This window comes from Palaemon carinicauda, chromosome 17 (assembly GCF_036898095.1).
Source record: "Palaemon carinicauda isolate YSFRI2023 chromosome 17, ASM3689809v2, whole genome shotgun sequence".
NCBI classification, from domain to species: domain Eukaryota; kingdom Metazoa; phylum Arthropoda; class Malacostraca; order Decapoda; family Palaemonidae; genus Palaemon; species Palaemon carinicauda.
In genome coordinates this window covers 43,661,203-43,676,304 of record NC_090741.1, presented here as the reverse complement: position 1 = coordinate 43,676,304, position 15,102 = coordinate 43,661,203, and the positions used below count along the sequence as shown (strand labels likewise).

General features: G+C 40.8%; 1 protein-coding gene across 1 annotated transcript in view; it reads right to left on the bottom strand.

Moving 5' to 3' along the window:
* Positions 1–15,102, bottom strand: part of LOC137656710 (whirlin-like) — a 755,303-nt gene that overhangs the window by 389,533 nt on the left and 350,668 nt on the right.

Sequence of the window (15,102 nt, the reverse complement as noted above, 5' to 3'; positions counted from 1 at the left end):
ATGAGACAAAAAAATGGACTAATGGGTGTCTGTAAAACGGTGTTCCAGTTTCCCAGTCATTAGCTTGAACGAAATTCAGTATGATTCAAAACTATTAATTCTCTCGTAAGCTTTCCCCTTTATTTTCAAACTTAAAATAGTTTCAAAATATACATTTGATGCAAGCACCTCTTCGTAACTCCCTCTTCTACAAAATTGATTCAGCACTTCGAAGCCTGAATAAGAATGAGATATGTAAAATAAATTATATTTCTGTCAAGTTTATTTGATCTTAAGTGTTGTTCTTCTTTCAACATCATTAATCCCACTGTATAGCAGGGTCGGCCGTTAGAGTAATTTTTTTTTATCTATCTCGATTCATTGCATCTTCTTCCCCCAAGTCCCACCCCACCCATATCCCTCCTCACCACATCCACCCATCTGATATACTGGCACCCCACACTCCTCCACATAACTGAATTGTTCTTAGCTCTCTTGATTGATTCCACCTGTCTCCTTATTACATTGCCTTAGTACCTCAAACGAGCTTACCTTGCCTTCTCCTTTACATTTTACCACAATACCACACATTCTTATGATCTAAACTCTACCTTCTTTCTAGTAGTGATATTCCAGTAAGACATCTCCCCATCCTCATCTTGGTTCTTTCCAAAAGTCCAGCCTCTATCTTCTTAAGAGCGCAAGATTCTGCCCTTATATAATAGCACGGGACTGATAACTACGTTGTAAATCATTCTGAACCTTAATGGCATTTCCTTCTCTAAAATAACTCGTTACTTTTTTCAATTTGTCCATAGTTTTTTCACTCTCTGGCTCACTGCTTTTTCAGTAACGCCCCTCCCCTTCGTTATAATTGATCAAAAGTAGTTAAGCTCGTTGTTCTTTTATAGCACTGTATCATCTTCTTAAATGTTTACTTCTTCATGTCCTCTACTACTAATTATCAACTCCAATGTTCACCTCCAATCCTTTCCTCTTTAAGGCTCCTTTTTCTGCTAAAAACTTTTCTTACAGTTGTTCTGTATCCGATATAATGACTAAATCATTCGCAAACATCAGTTCCCATGATTCTTCATTGTTCCTTAATTCAAAAAGTGTCTTAAATGAGGAGGGACAGGAATGGACTCGGAGCTGATCTCTGATGGAGGACAACCTTCACTGAGAATGCCTTCGTCTCCCTTTATTTCGTCTTGACAGTGGTTCTTAACCCTTCATACATCATCCTTTCTCTAACCTTATCAACTTCTCCAGTACTTTAGACTACATATAGTAAAACATAATAATACTCATGCCTAGCTTATTTTCTTTGGAGCAACCCTTTCAAATGCTTATAGTAAAATACCAGATCATATCAGTTTCTCAAGAAATTACAGCTACTCCTAAAGTATCAACGCTCTCTCTCTCTCTCTCTCTCTCTCTCTCTCTCTCTCTCTCTCTCTCTCTCTCTCTCCCCTCCCCCTCTCTCTCTCTCTCTATCTCTCTCTCTCTCTCTCTCTCTCTCTCTCTCTCTCTCTCTCTCTCTCTCTCTCTCTCATCTGGTATTTTTGTTTTAGTTTTGCCTCCCAACTCTGTACAGATTTCTTTTAAGGATTGCGACTTTTAAATCATGAAACAACTTGCTGAAGATAGTATCAATGTAAGCATTTGTGCAAAACTAATTTTTTCCTAGTTTTTTTTTTCTTATTACAAATATTTATTTGAGATAAATCATAACATACGTTAATAAATACCTCCATTTTTATTTTAATATAGCATAATGCACTTCCTCATAGTGTATTTAAAGATATAATTATCTCTCTCTCCTCTCTCCTCTCTCTCTCTCTCTCTCTCTCTCTCTCTCTCTCTCTCTCCTCTCTCTCTCTCAACGAAGCTCTCACGGCACCCATCTTACGAGAAGATTATGTAAATGTCAAACTGCGATGGCTTTTGGCACCAGTGATAAAACGTTTCCAGCATTTCCACTTTTTAAATCCCAGCGGTGAAATATCTATAAAACCGAATGTCTATTTTCTTTTACTGATTTATGAATACGATCTAGTTCCATGATACTATTGAATCTATGACAATTCATTTGATCAATGACTCCATGTCTCAGCCCATTTCTCAGTTTTCTTTCTGCCAGAAAGTATGACTCCTCTTTTACTATGCTTCACTTCCCTCTCTTTCTCCTTTTGGTCACTTTTTCATTGATATCAAGGGAGGAACACCCGCCAAGATTCCTGTTCTCACAATCCCTACATTAATCCGTCGATAGACGTATCTACCCACTCACTTCCAGGCTTTGTTTTCTTCTTGGGCGTCATAGTTTTATTATTTAATCATCCATTTTCTCTGCTTCTCTTGTTCATTTTGGTCACTTTTTCATTGAGATCAAGGGAGCAACACCCGGCAAGATTCCTGTTCTCACAATACCTAGATTACATGATCGATATACGTATCTACCCATTCACTTCCAGGCTTCTTTTTCTTCTTGGTTTGGCATCATGGATTTATTTAATCTTCTATTTTCTTGTGTTCTTTAGATATGGGCTGAAAAAGAACATCGGATTTACCGCCATAATAGCCTTTTCTTTATAAAATATAATATAAATGCTATCTAACCCAAAAGAGGAGATTCAGGATAATATGTTTGGTTGGACAAAATCAAACTTCAATACAGATGACAAGGTTGAATTTATATATATGAAACCAAACCCAAGTGAAGGCCTTAATCCAATATCATAAATATTATATGTCCAGGCAACGACTATACCCGATAACGTAGTGCATTAAATATGACTTAGATATGTTCTGATCACAGTCATATCTTTTTTTTTAAATAATTCATAGCCATCCAAAGACCTTAAGAGAGATACTCTATTGCCTATTAAATCATAACCAATTTCAGAAAGGCAATAAATTTTCCTCTGAACGCAAAACTATATCCAACTGCAGTACTAATAAAAAATCTTGCCTATTGATTTTTTATTTTATTCCACTGAATAATTAGATACCCACGTGTTCCTTCATTTATGCAATCCTTTATTTTTCATTGCATACAAAATTAGGATAATATATATATATATATATATATATATATATATATATATATATATATATATATATATATATACTTATGAGAGAGAGAGAGAGAGAGAGAGAGAGAGAGAGAGAGAGAGAGAGAGAGAGAGAGAGAGAGAGAGAGAGAGAAGATAACCATTTCACTAGTTCAATGGCTATCACCATCTAAAAGCATTGACAAACGAATCTTCTTTCTTAGAAACAAATAAAGCAAATATATTTTTCGCAACCAAAATTAGAAAACTTTGGAGACAATTTTAATGCCTTGGCATAATATTCGGCTGAAAAGATCTGCATTTGGAATCTTTCCATTGCAATTACTCTGAAGACGTTCTTAATTGGAGTTCCATTTTCTTCTATTTTTCTTATAAATTTATAAAACTTTGCATAATTTTGGGTACGTTTGTTTTCTCCCTTTATCAAATAAGAATGCATATCTAATATATTCACACATACATAAGTCTCTCTTTATAGTTTATATATGAATGATCTGTTTTAATGTTGTTAAAATATTTCATGTTTTAAGGGCTGCAGCTTAGCTAGTATGTATGTATGTATGTATGTATGTATGTATGTATGTATGTATGTATTCATGTATGTGTATAGATATATATACACATATATATGTGTGTATATTGTGTATATGTATATATATATATATATATATATATATATATATATATATATATATGAACATATACATAACTACATAACACAAAGTGCTTTGGTAATGGTTACATCAAAAGTAAATTATACATGACATGTCGTAATAAAAATTCAAACAAACCAACATACACACACACTATATATATATACATAAATATATATATATATATATATATATATATATATATATATATATATATATATATATATATATATATATATATAACGGATTTTGAGCGAAGCGAAAAATCTATTTTTGGGTGAGATAGCCATGTCGTCCTGATGGAAGTTCCTATACGGTAGCTTCCTAGGGTATATTACAACTACGGCGATATTCCCAGAGAATTTACCTTAAGGTACCAGAATTCTAACTCCTGGAGCGAGTATCCCTCGTGAAAGGGATATCGCGACATATCAGAGGACGTATTCTAGACACGTCACATGGCAATCTACGACCTGAACAGAGATTCGTCTCGTAGGAGGGAGATTGACGAGATACGAATTCGGGAAAGAAAAAGGGGAGCCGCTCCCAAGGCTTCCCTATCCCCCGATTCGTATGCGTGCCTGGCGCCAATCCTGGCGCCATCTGTATTCCTTGTAGCGTACACGAGGTGCTACAGATACTGTATGTAGGGAGGGGTCCTACAGCCCTTTCTTAGAAAGGCAAGGGCGGGTCCATCAGGACGACATGGCTATCTCACCCAAAAATAGATTTTTCGCTTCGCTCAAAATCCGTTTTTTGGGCTCAAGCCATGTCGTCCTGATGGAAGTGTACCAGAGCATTACTGTATCTGTGGATTCTCAGAACGTGCCGTACTCCCCGGAGATATTTATTCCCGGTCGACTAGACCTAGAGACCTAAGATGTTACCGTTATACATCTTTTCAACTAACTATAAACTATGTTAGAGCTTCCTGCCCCCTACAGGGAAGAGTCTTACTAGACTCTGGAAAGTCTCGAAGAGTACATATATCTATGTATGAATACCAGGCAAGCTAATATAGTGGTCTCGCCCTATATTAAGTAAAGCATAGTTTGTATAGAACCACTGCGTAATATATTGACCAGTAATCCGCACAATACTTGTATTGGACAAAGGTTTATATCCGCATAGGAAGAAACTAATAAAACCGCCCTCGTCCCTTTATGGGACGGAGTCCTCCCATTAGGGGACTTACATAAACCAATGCAACATAGCTTGCAAAACAGAACAATTCTATCAGAATTATCCCAGATAAGATACATAGAATTAAAATGCTCAATTATACCAATAAATTGACACAGGTGAAAGAGACGCAAGGTTCTCAAGAACAAGTTTATTGACAGATAATAAACAGACAGGTTAACAACAAATATATATATTTATATAAAAAAGGGTAACCCAAAACTTTAAGCATAAGTATGATAGTAAACAGAACTTGTTTATCTGAAAGAAAAACCATTAAACACCACTTTAATGAGATACCAAGGTATCAAGTCATAAAAAATCTGTATTACAAATCAATCACATTAGCGTTAGAAACGCTTGGCACACATGTCTGAACTTATGCAAGGTTCACCTTTGAAAGAAGGAACAGTCTATATGGGCACTTGGTGCCCTTATTTAGTTTGTAGTACAGTATGTACCTACACACTCACCCTGGACTTAATCGTCCCAATTAAGACCACTGTTCCTCGCAGAGTTAAACAGTAGGGTTAACTACACGACCCACTGCTACCACAGATCTCTTAAGTTCCTCTACTTGCTTCGCATAGTGGCGAAAGAACAACCTGGAAGACTTCCAGCCCGTGTATGAACGGAGATGTTCAAAATCCATACAATTAAAGAAATTTAGGGATGAGGCAACTTTCCTCGGATCGTGACCTGCGGGTGTACTGTCAGGATCCGCTCTGCGAATAAAATATGTCATTTTCGCTCTGAGTTGATTCAGAGATAAATTTGAGCCTGATGTTTCTCCCCTGAATAGTTGACTACCCTTGAAGTCTGAAGTTCTACGAAGATAGACCTTTAGGCATTCTACTGGACATAGAGATGCATCTTCTTTCAGAGGGCAGATTCTCCAGGGACCCCACCTGTTGGTGGGTAACTCATTCTTGGCGAGAAACGTAGGATCCGGAAACAGGTTCAGCTCCCCCCCATCCAGGAACTGAACACGACCTGCCTCTCTCGAGAGGGCTACGATCTCACTAACCCTGGCCCCGGACGCGAGTGCAAATAGGAAAATAACTTTTTGCGTCAAATCCTTTAACGCACATTCTTCATTGCTCAACAAGGAGGCGAAATGAAGAACTTTGTCTAAAGACCATGAGATGGGCTTTGGAGGTGCTGAAGGTCTGAGCCTAGCGCAGGCTTTCGGAACTTTATTAAAGATCTCGTTACCTAGGTCGATCTGGAAGGCAAATAAAATGGGTCTCATCAAAGCCGATTTACACACTGAAATCGTGTTAGCTGCCAATCCTTGGCCATGGAGGTGGATGAAGAAAGATAAGCAGAAATCTGTTGAGATCTCCTGCGGATTCTTTGCCTTTACAAAGGCCACCCATTTTCTCCAAGATGACTCATATTGCCTTCTAGTCGATTTGCACTTGTATTCCTCTAGGAAGTCTATGCTGGCTTTCGAAATCCCGAAGCGCTTTCTCACCGCTAGGGCGAGAAAATCATGAGCTGCAGGGTCTGGGTTTTCTGTAATGAAGCGCAGACAGTCGACTTCTGGACTCGCTGGGTCAGAACTGGATGTGGTAGCGGCACGAACTTCATCTGTAGTTCCAACGCCAAGGGGAACCACATACTGTTCGCCCACTTGTGGGCCACTATTGCCGCTACCCCCTTGAAGGATCTCAGTTTGTTGAGGACCCTCAACAGAAGGTTGTGAGGAGGGAACAGATAAATCCTGGACCATCTGTTCCAGTCGAGGGACATTGCGTCCACTGCTTCCGCTAAGGGGTCCTCGTACGGGGACACGTACAGGGGCAACTTCTTGTTGTCTTTCGTCGCAAAGAGGTCTATTTGCAGTTCTGGGACTTGATTCAGAATGAAGGAAAATGATCCTGCGTCTAAGGACCATTCCGACTCTATCGGTGTGAACCTGGATAGAGCGTCCGCTGTCACATTGCGGACTCCTTGAAGGTGAACTGCCGACAGGTACCACTTCTTCTTTTCCGCCAATCGGAAAATGGCTAACATCACTTGGTTGAGAGGTGGTGACCTCGACCCTTGTCGATTCAAGCATCTCACAACCACCTCGCTGTCTGTCACCAATCTTATGTGGATCGAGTGACGCGGGGAGACTTTCTTTAAGGTAAGGAGCACTGCCATAGCTTCTAGAAAGTTTATATGTAAGGTCCTGAATAGCTTGGACCAAGTCCCCTGGACTTTTTTCCGATGAGAGTGACCTCCCCATCCCTCCTTTGAGGCGTCTGAGTGAATCGTCATCGACGGGGGAGGTGGCTGAAGAAGAACCGACTTCTTTAGATGTCTGGCTTGGGACCAAGGTCTGAGAAGAGTACGTAGCCGAGGCGGCACTGGTCTTCTCAGGTCTCTTCGCGCATTTGATGCATACCTTCTCCAAACTCCGGTTGCATCCTTTAGCTGTGCTCTTAGCACTGGGTCTGTCACTGAAGCGAACTGGAGAGAGCCTAGTACCCTCTCCTGTTCGCGTCTTGATATCCTTTCGGAATCTAGAAGTCTCTTGACAGAGCCCGCTATCTCCTTCCTTTTCTTCATTGGGATGGAGAAACTGTGTGACAAAAGGTCCCAGTGGATTCCCAGCCACTGGAACTTTTGGGATGGAGAAAGTCGAGACTTTTTCTTGTTGATCTTGAAGCCTAGGTACTCTAGGAACTGGATCACCTGACTGGAAGCTTGCAAGCATTCGGTCTCGGATGCTGCCCACACCAGCCAGTCGTCCAGGTAGGCTACTACCTGAATTCCCTTTAGGCGTAATTGTTTGAGAGCTGCGCTCGCAAGCTTCGTGAAAATCCTTGGGGCTATGTTTAGCCCGAATGGCATGGCTCTGAAGGCGTACAGTTTCCGTTGTAGCCTGAACCCTAGGTAGGGGGAGAGTCGACGGCTGATTGGAATGTGCCAATAGGCGTCTGACAAGTCTATAGAGACTGAGTATGCCCTCTTGGGCAGTAAGGTCCTTATGTGTTGCAGTGTTAGCATCTTGAATTTGCAATTCACTATGAACTTGTTGAGTGGTGACAAGTCCAGAATGACTCTGAGCTTTTCCGAGTCTTTCTTGGGAACACAAAACAGCCTCCCTTGGAATTTGATGGACTTCACCTTTCGGATCACATTTTTCTCCAACAGTTCTTGAACGTACTCCTCCAAAATGGGGGTGGAGTGTTGGAAAAACCGAAGGCATGGGGGTGGAGTGCTGTACCAGCTCCAACCCAGTCCATTCTTGAGTAGGCTTTGGGCCCAGGGATCGAAGGTCCAGCGATCCCAAAATTTCATCAGTCTCCCTCCTACCGGTATCATTTCACTTGGACTGCCGTCCTGAGGTCTTGCCTCCCTGACCACGACCGCCTCTGAATCCCCTTCCCCTTGAGGGGCGCCTAGACGAGCCTCTGGCTGCTCCTCTAGGTTTTGCACGAAAGGAAGAAGACTGTCCTTCGAACGTTGGGGCGAATGTGGTTGACTGACCTGGCACCGCCTGGGGTACCCACTGAAAGGCAGTCGGGGTTTGTGCCACCATCTGGGGCACTGGAGGCAAAGGCAATTGCAGTTGCTGTTGCTGTCTATAAGGCTTGGCTGGCCGAAATGGTAGCCTAGTCTTCATATTCTTCCTCTTTGGTTGAGGACCCTCATCCGGGGAAGATTTTCTTTTGATAGCCAGGCCCCACTTCTGGAGAAGGTTTCTATTCTCCACGGCGGCCTTATCAACAACCTCTTTGACCACATCGGTAGGGAAAAGGTCTTTTCCCCAAATGTTGGAGGAGATTAACTTCCTTGGCTCGTGTCTCACCGAAGCCCCGGTGAACACGAACTCCCTGCAAGCTCTCCTTGCCTTGACGAAGCTATAAAGGTCCTTCGTCACTGTGGCTAGGTGAGACTTAGCCACTACCATGAACATTTCATGGACCTTGGGGTCACTTGCCATCGTCTCGAGAGTAGTCTGATGAGACATTGAGGCAGCCAGTCTTTCTTTTGTCTCGAACTCTCTTCGTAAAAGAGATTCGGACAGCTTGGGGAGGTCCTCGCCGAATTGCTGTCCGGCAATATCAGCCTCCAACTTTCCCACTGAGAATGTCAGATGGACATCCTTCCAGTCTTTGTGGTCCATAGGTAGAGCCAGCGACAAGGGTTTACACTCCTCCAGGGAGGGGCAAGGCTTGCCGGCCTCGACTGCCTTTAGGACAGCCGCAAACCCTTTCTGTAAAAAGGGGAAGGCTCTATCAGGAGAGGACACAAACGAAGGGAGCTTCTTGCTCAATGCAGCTACCTTCGAATTCGAGAAGCCCCTCTCTTTCATCGAGGATGAAAGTAGGGCTTGAGCCTTAGCGTGGTCCATAATAATGACCTCCTTCGGCTCTGTCTCCTCCCTTGAAGCTGGTTCTTTTCTCAGCCGGACATAGCAGTCCGGATATGATGCCTTGCTGGGCCAGAATTCTACCTCCTCTAGGGGAACTGAACCCAGCTTATCCGAGATGACGATCTTTCCAGTCGTCATCGGCATGTGCTCAGCATACCTCCATGGGTTAGCATCTGAGCATATGGGAAGGTCTTTCACATTGAGCCTTTTCCGGGGCCCATGTGATTCTGCCAGGGACTGCATACGCAGTTCCATTGCAGCCGCCTTCTCCTGATTCTCCTTCTGCATTTGTTGGATCATTCCAACAATCGAAGAGAGGGCCTGTCCCAGTTCTACTGGGAGGCCAGCTGATGTTGAGGGGATAGGCTCCGGCATCTAAACCGGAGTAGCCGACACCTCGTCGACCTCATCCTCTACGACATCCGGGGTTTGAACTTGATCCTGACCTTCTGCCAGGAGGTCTTCTTCCAAACGTTCGTCCAGGTCAGACATCCTGTCACACAACTGGATGTCTTGCATCGCATCTGCGACTTCCTCGTCCACCTGGACTTGATCTTGAAGGATCTCCTCTTGAGGCTGGGGAATCACTGCCTCAGCTGATGCCTGGGGAAAAAGATACGCCCTCATCTTCTCACTTGGAAGATAAGGGCCAGAGGTGTTCTTCTTGAAGCCCCTTACCCAAGTACGAAGCTTTTCCCTAGCTATATCCCTTGATTCCGCCGTTCTAGGGGAATCAAAAGCCTCAGTAATCAGGTTAGTGCATACAGTACATACCTGAGGGTCCCAATACTGGAGATCATCCTTGGAGACAGCGCATGCTGCGTGTCTCCTACAACACTCATGTCCGCAGAGGTTCTTGCTGCGGACATTGCAGAAAACCTTTCCGCACTTCGGAGGGTCCTCCTGTAAAGAGAAGAAATTTCCATGAGTATCAAGTGAACTATGTATCACTCGATATGCATAGTATAGCATAACAATTCATAAAGGAAAGACACACACTTGTGTTTCCCTCACAACCCATTGTTGCAGCCTTCCAGATAATAAAATCAAAATGGTTTATCTCTACTAGAGTAACCAATGCAAGGTTTCCAGAGGAAACAGGTGGAGCTCACACCTAGGCAATGATTTTAAAATCCTGGATAATAGACGGGGAAGAACTCTGCTTCCTGTCTGAGGGCAACAGCAAAGGGCCGTGCAAGAAAACACAATAGTGTTAGAAGATACAGTGCTGTACCCAAACTTTTACTATAGTTTTCTTCTTACTGTATATGCTATACAGAAGAATACTAGTACAGTATAGGAGGATGTGTGCCGGCCTGCCTTGGCCGGCCGGCACACATCACAATTAGCTTTAAAGTATACTACTTAACAGCTATAGGGCGGCAGCCCTCTGGTTCAAATGCCTGTGCCGGCGGCAGCAGCTGCCGGCCAGCAACAGCCAGTGTTGGCCGGCAATGATTGCCGGCCAGCAACTACACAAGGTAGTACCCAGCTGCCGGCCACACTCTTGGTGACCGGCAGACAAGGACTGACATAAGCCGGCCGGCAAAGGTACAAGACCGATGCCAGCCGGCAGCAAAAGAACCAGAAGACTACACCTGCCCGGCTGCCGGCCTCATAGGCCGGCAGCCGGGACAGGTACAGCACTAGAAGAAAATAGAATGGATGCCGGGATAAGAGTGTACACAACCCCCCAAGCCCGGCAACCGAAAGAGTGCATATAAGGAAGGGGAGAAACTTAATTCAGGCTTCCTTGACCAATGCCGTCCGGCTCTGCCGGCAGGCATGGATGAGGGACCAAGAGAGGTCCGGGCAGCACTCGAAAACATAAGACCCTTGCCGTCCAGCATCTCTGCCGGCCGGCAATGGGCTTAGTCAATTCCACATCCCAACCTATACTAGGTCCAGAAGTAGAATGACATACAGTACAGTAATATCCCTGCCGGCCAGCTCTGCCGGCCGGCAAGGTACAGTACAGTAATGGCTAGGCCATTACGGAGATAGAGGGGGAAGGGACAAGAGGGTCCTGCCAACCTTGCTTTAGTGACAGATCACCCGCAGCCAAGAACTTTGTCTTAGCCTAAGGGAGATCTAAGGGAAAGGGCCAGCACAGTAGTATAATACCTGCCAGCTTCCAGAGCACCAAAGCAAGGAAGGCGTTGCTACTCCCAAGGGAAGATTTTATCCTCCCCGAGAACAGCAACAGGACTTAGTCTGGTCGATCACACAAGAAGGAATCATAACTACAGAAACCTTCGATAGTGACCTAAGGGAGCTAAGCTCCCTTTGTAAGTGTTAGGTCAGCGAGGGAGACTCTGCCCCAAGCCAGACAACACGGACTCAGACTAAAAACTCTGTTGTTCTGTCCCTCTTTGAACCAGACTCTGCTGGAACAGGAAGGTACAGTAACACCCTAGTATAGTTTTATCGAAAATAAATTCGGAAAAAACCACTTAGGGATAAGCCCAAGGCTTAAACAGAGGGAAAGGGATTGCATACCTTCTCCGAAGAAAAGAAAGCAACCGGGGAGTATAATAAAGTATACTAAGGCTCCATAAGCAATTAGCCTAGGCACCAAGAGAATCGATTACCTAATTCACCGAAACTCTCACGTATACAATCTTGGAAATATTCCACACAGTCTAAAATGTATAAAATATAGCCTAAAGCTTCAATAAACTTTTAATTACACTCGGAAAAACCAAAATCATGCATTAAGTACTAGGACCAAACGACTAGGCTACATGGCCTAGCGTAGGCCAGAATGGCGAATACTTCGCCAGATAATACTAAGCACGAAAGGAAATTCTATGTAAAGCTAAATAGCTAAAATTTATTAAGCAAAACAACCAGGAATGTCACTCTGACTAACTAATTTATACCTAGCGAGTGACAGTGTCCAGGACACCTCTAGTAGGCTACGGCTCTTGTATCAAAGATTAATCCTATTAATCACTCAAAATTTTACCAAGAGCCTACATTTATACATAACTGACACTATACTCAACTTATCCGAGGTCAACGAAGACGAAGAAGCCATGAAAAGCTGAATAAATCCAAGATTTGCGAGAAAAACAGGAAAAAACACCGAGTTGTTAAGCTACGCAAAAAGGAATACAGATGGCGCCAGGATTGGCGCCAGGCACGCATACGAATCGGGGGATAGGGAAGCCTTGGGAGCGGCTCCCCTTTTTCTTTCCCGAATTCGTATCTCGTCAATCTCCCTCCTACGAGACGAATCTTTGTTCAGGTCGTAGATTGCCATGTGACGTGTCTAGAATACGTCCTCTGATATGTCGCGATATCCCTTTCACGAGGGATACTCGCTCCAGGAGTTAGAATTCTGGTACCTTAAGGTAAATTCTCTGGGAATATCGCCGTAGTTGTAATATACCCTAGGAAGCTACCGTATAGGAACTTCCATCAGGACGACATGGCTTGAGCCCATATATATATATATATATATATATATATATATATATATATATATATATATATATATATATATATATATATATATATATATATATATATATATATATGCATATATATAAATATATATGTATGTGTATATAAATATATATGTATGTATGTATGTATATATATATATATATATATATATATATATATATATATACATATATAAATATATATGTATATATATATATATATATATATATATATATATATATATATATACACATATATATAATGACCAGTTTTCTCTATCAAGATATATTCTATGTGATATTTACTTGAAAAAGAGTTTACAAAGGACACTTATCTTCAAACGTGGTGCGCACTTTTAAAATAAATGAATGCCAAGCATATCTTTCAGCTTGACCTTTAACGACAGTATATATCCTTAAGTTCCACGCATATTACGCGTTCCTTTGGAGAGTCTTATACACTAATTGGACAATGACAGCCATTTCTGGTGGGGCTCTAACCCCGACACCAACCCTAAATCAGACCTGGGTTATAAATGAAATCTATTCATATGACCCTTATGGGGTTTACCACTCAAAAAAAAAAAAAAAAAAAAAAAAAAAAAAAAAAAAAAATGTTATTCCGTATCCGCCAATTTAGAATTTCATCATAGATAGAAAATAAAATGGTTAAAACCATTCTATTCTAACACATTTTTAAAGTAATTTAACTGAGTTTAGCTTTGGAAAAGCAATTTTAATAACATTATGAATACTAGTCTCTACATTTTAAGCCCATGCTACCATAAATCGGTCATCTTGAAAATGGCTCTATAGATATCATAACACATGTCCTATGAGTTGATTGTGCCTACATGTACATATATAAACATATTCATGTTTAATATGTATACATATATAGTACATATAAACTTAACATAATGTATTTTCAATTTATATATATATATGTATATATATATATATATATATATATATATATATATATATATATATATATATATATATATATATATATATATATGTGTGTGTCTATATATGTATATATAAACATACATACATATATAAATAAATACATACATATATATATATACAGTATATATATATATATATATATATATATATATATATATATATATATATATAGTTATTATATTTGAAGGTACAATATATTAAAACTACCAATAGTTTGAAAATGAAATGCTGCACTTATCATAATTCAGTTCACCTTACTAACACATCTTCGCCAAAACCGTAACTACATACGTGCACCATTTTCAGTGAAAAGAGCAAGAATGGGAAACAAAAGACGAAAAGAAGAAAAAATATAGATAAAAAAGCATAGGATATTGTAAAGAGCATATGACATATAATAATGAAATGTGGCAATGCCAGACCGTAGACTTTATACACTGAAAATGGTAAATCAATGTGAAATATCCTTTTTCGACCTATCTGTCAATGAATAAAAAATGGAAAAATGCACATTATCAGAAATATATTATTCAATGAACTCACTTACCTACTCCAATCATTTCCCCTTATGCGATGAAGTAACGCCAGGTCATTCATTCAATCATTACCTTATAAATTATTCTCTTAAAATTAAAATTTAAACTGAATGCATTCCAGATAACTTATCTGTATTATGCTCTACTGCATATGCATTCAGATGCGCACACGTGCATACGTATGTATGCGAAGGAACATACATACATGGTTCTACATAATACATTCTTATGTATGTATATATACACGCATATACATACACACATAAACCAAACAAAAATCCATACATAATGCAAGAGATATTGCAAGAATACAAAATACAACAGAGAAGACTAAGATAACAATAACAGCAAAAAACAAGGAAGGAAAACTTAAAGAATTCAGATCTGAGAACAGCAAACATTATCTACCAAAAGCGCAGACAGTAAACAAACAAAGAAACGATCAAACGAACAAACAAACAAACAGAATACAAATGCGTTTCCCCCGGATACAAACCTCGTCTAAAATTTTGGTATTCTTTCTAAACTGGGGAATTCTTAAATTCTATAATAATTTCTTCTCAACCTTATTGCCTAGGAAGCGACTTGTTTTTTAATTGAAAGAGATTGACTACGTTGGCGAAAAATAAAATTTCATGGAAAAAAAATAATGGCCAATCAGAGGCCCGGATTTACTTACCCATACGCCCCTCCCACAACGCGAAACCAGCCAATCAGCAGCTTGCTTTACTCACCAAGATAGCCTAGGAGGAAAATAAGCCAATCAGGGACCTACGTGATTCCCCAGCACTGATCTACCAATAAGAATTAGCCAATTAACGTTCCTAAAGTATAATTCAAGCGGAATGCCACAGGGGAAAATAAAAAAGAATTGAAAACTAG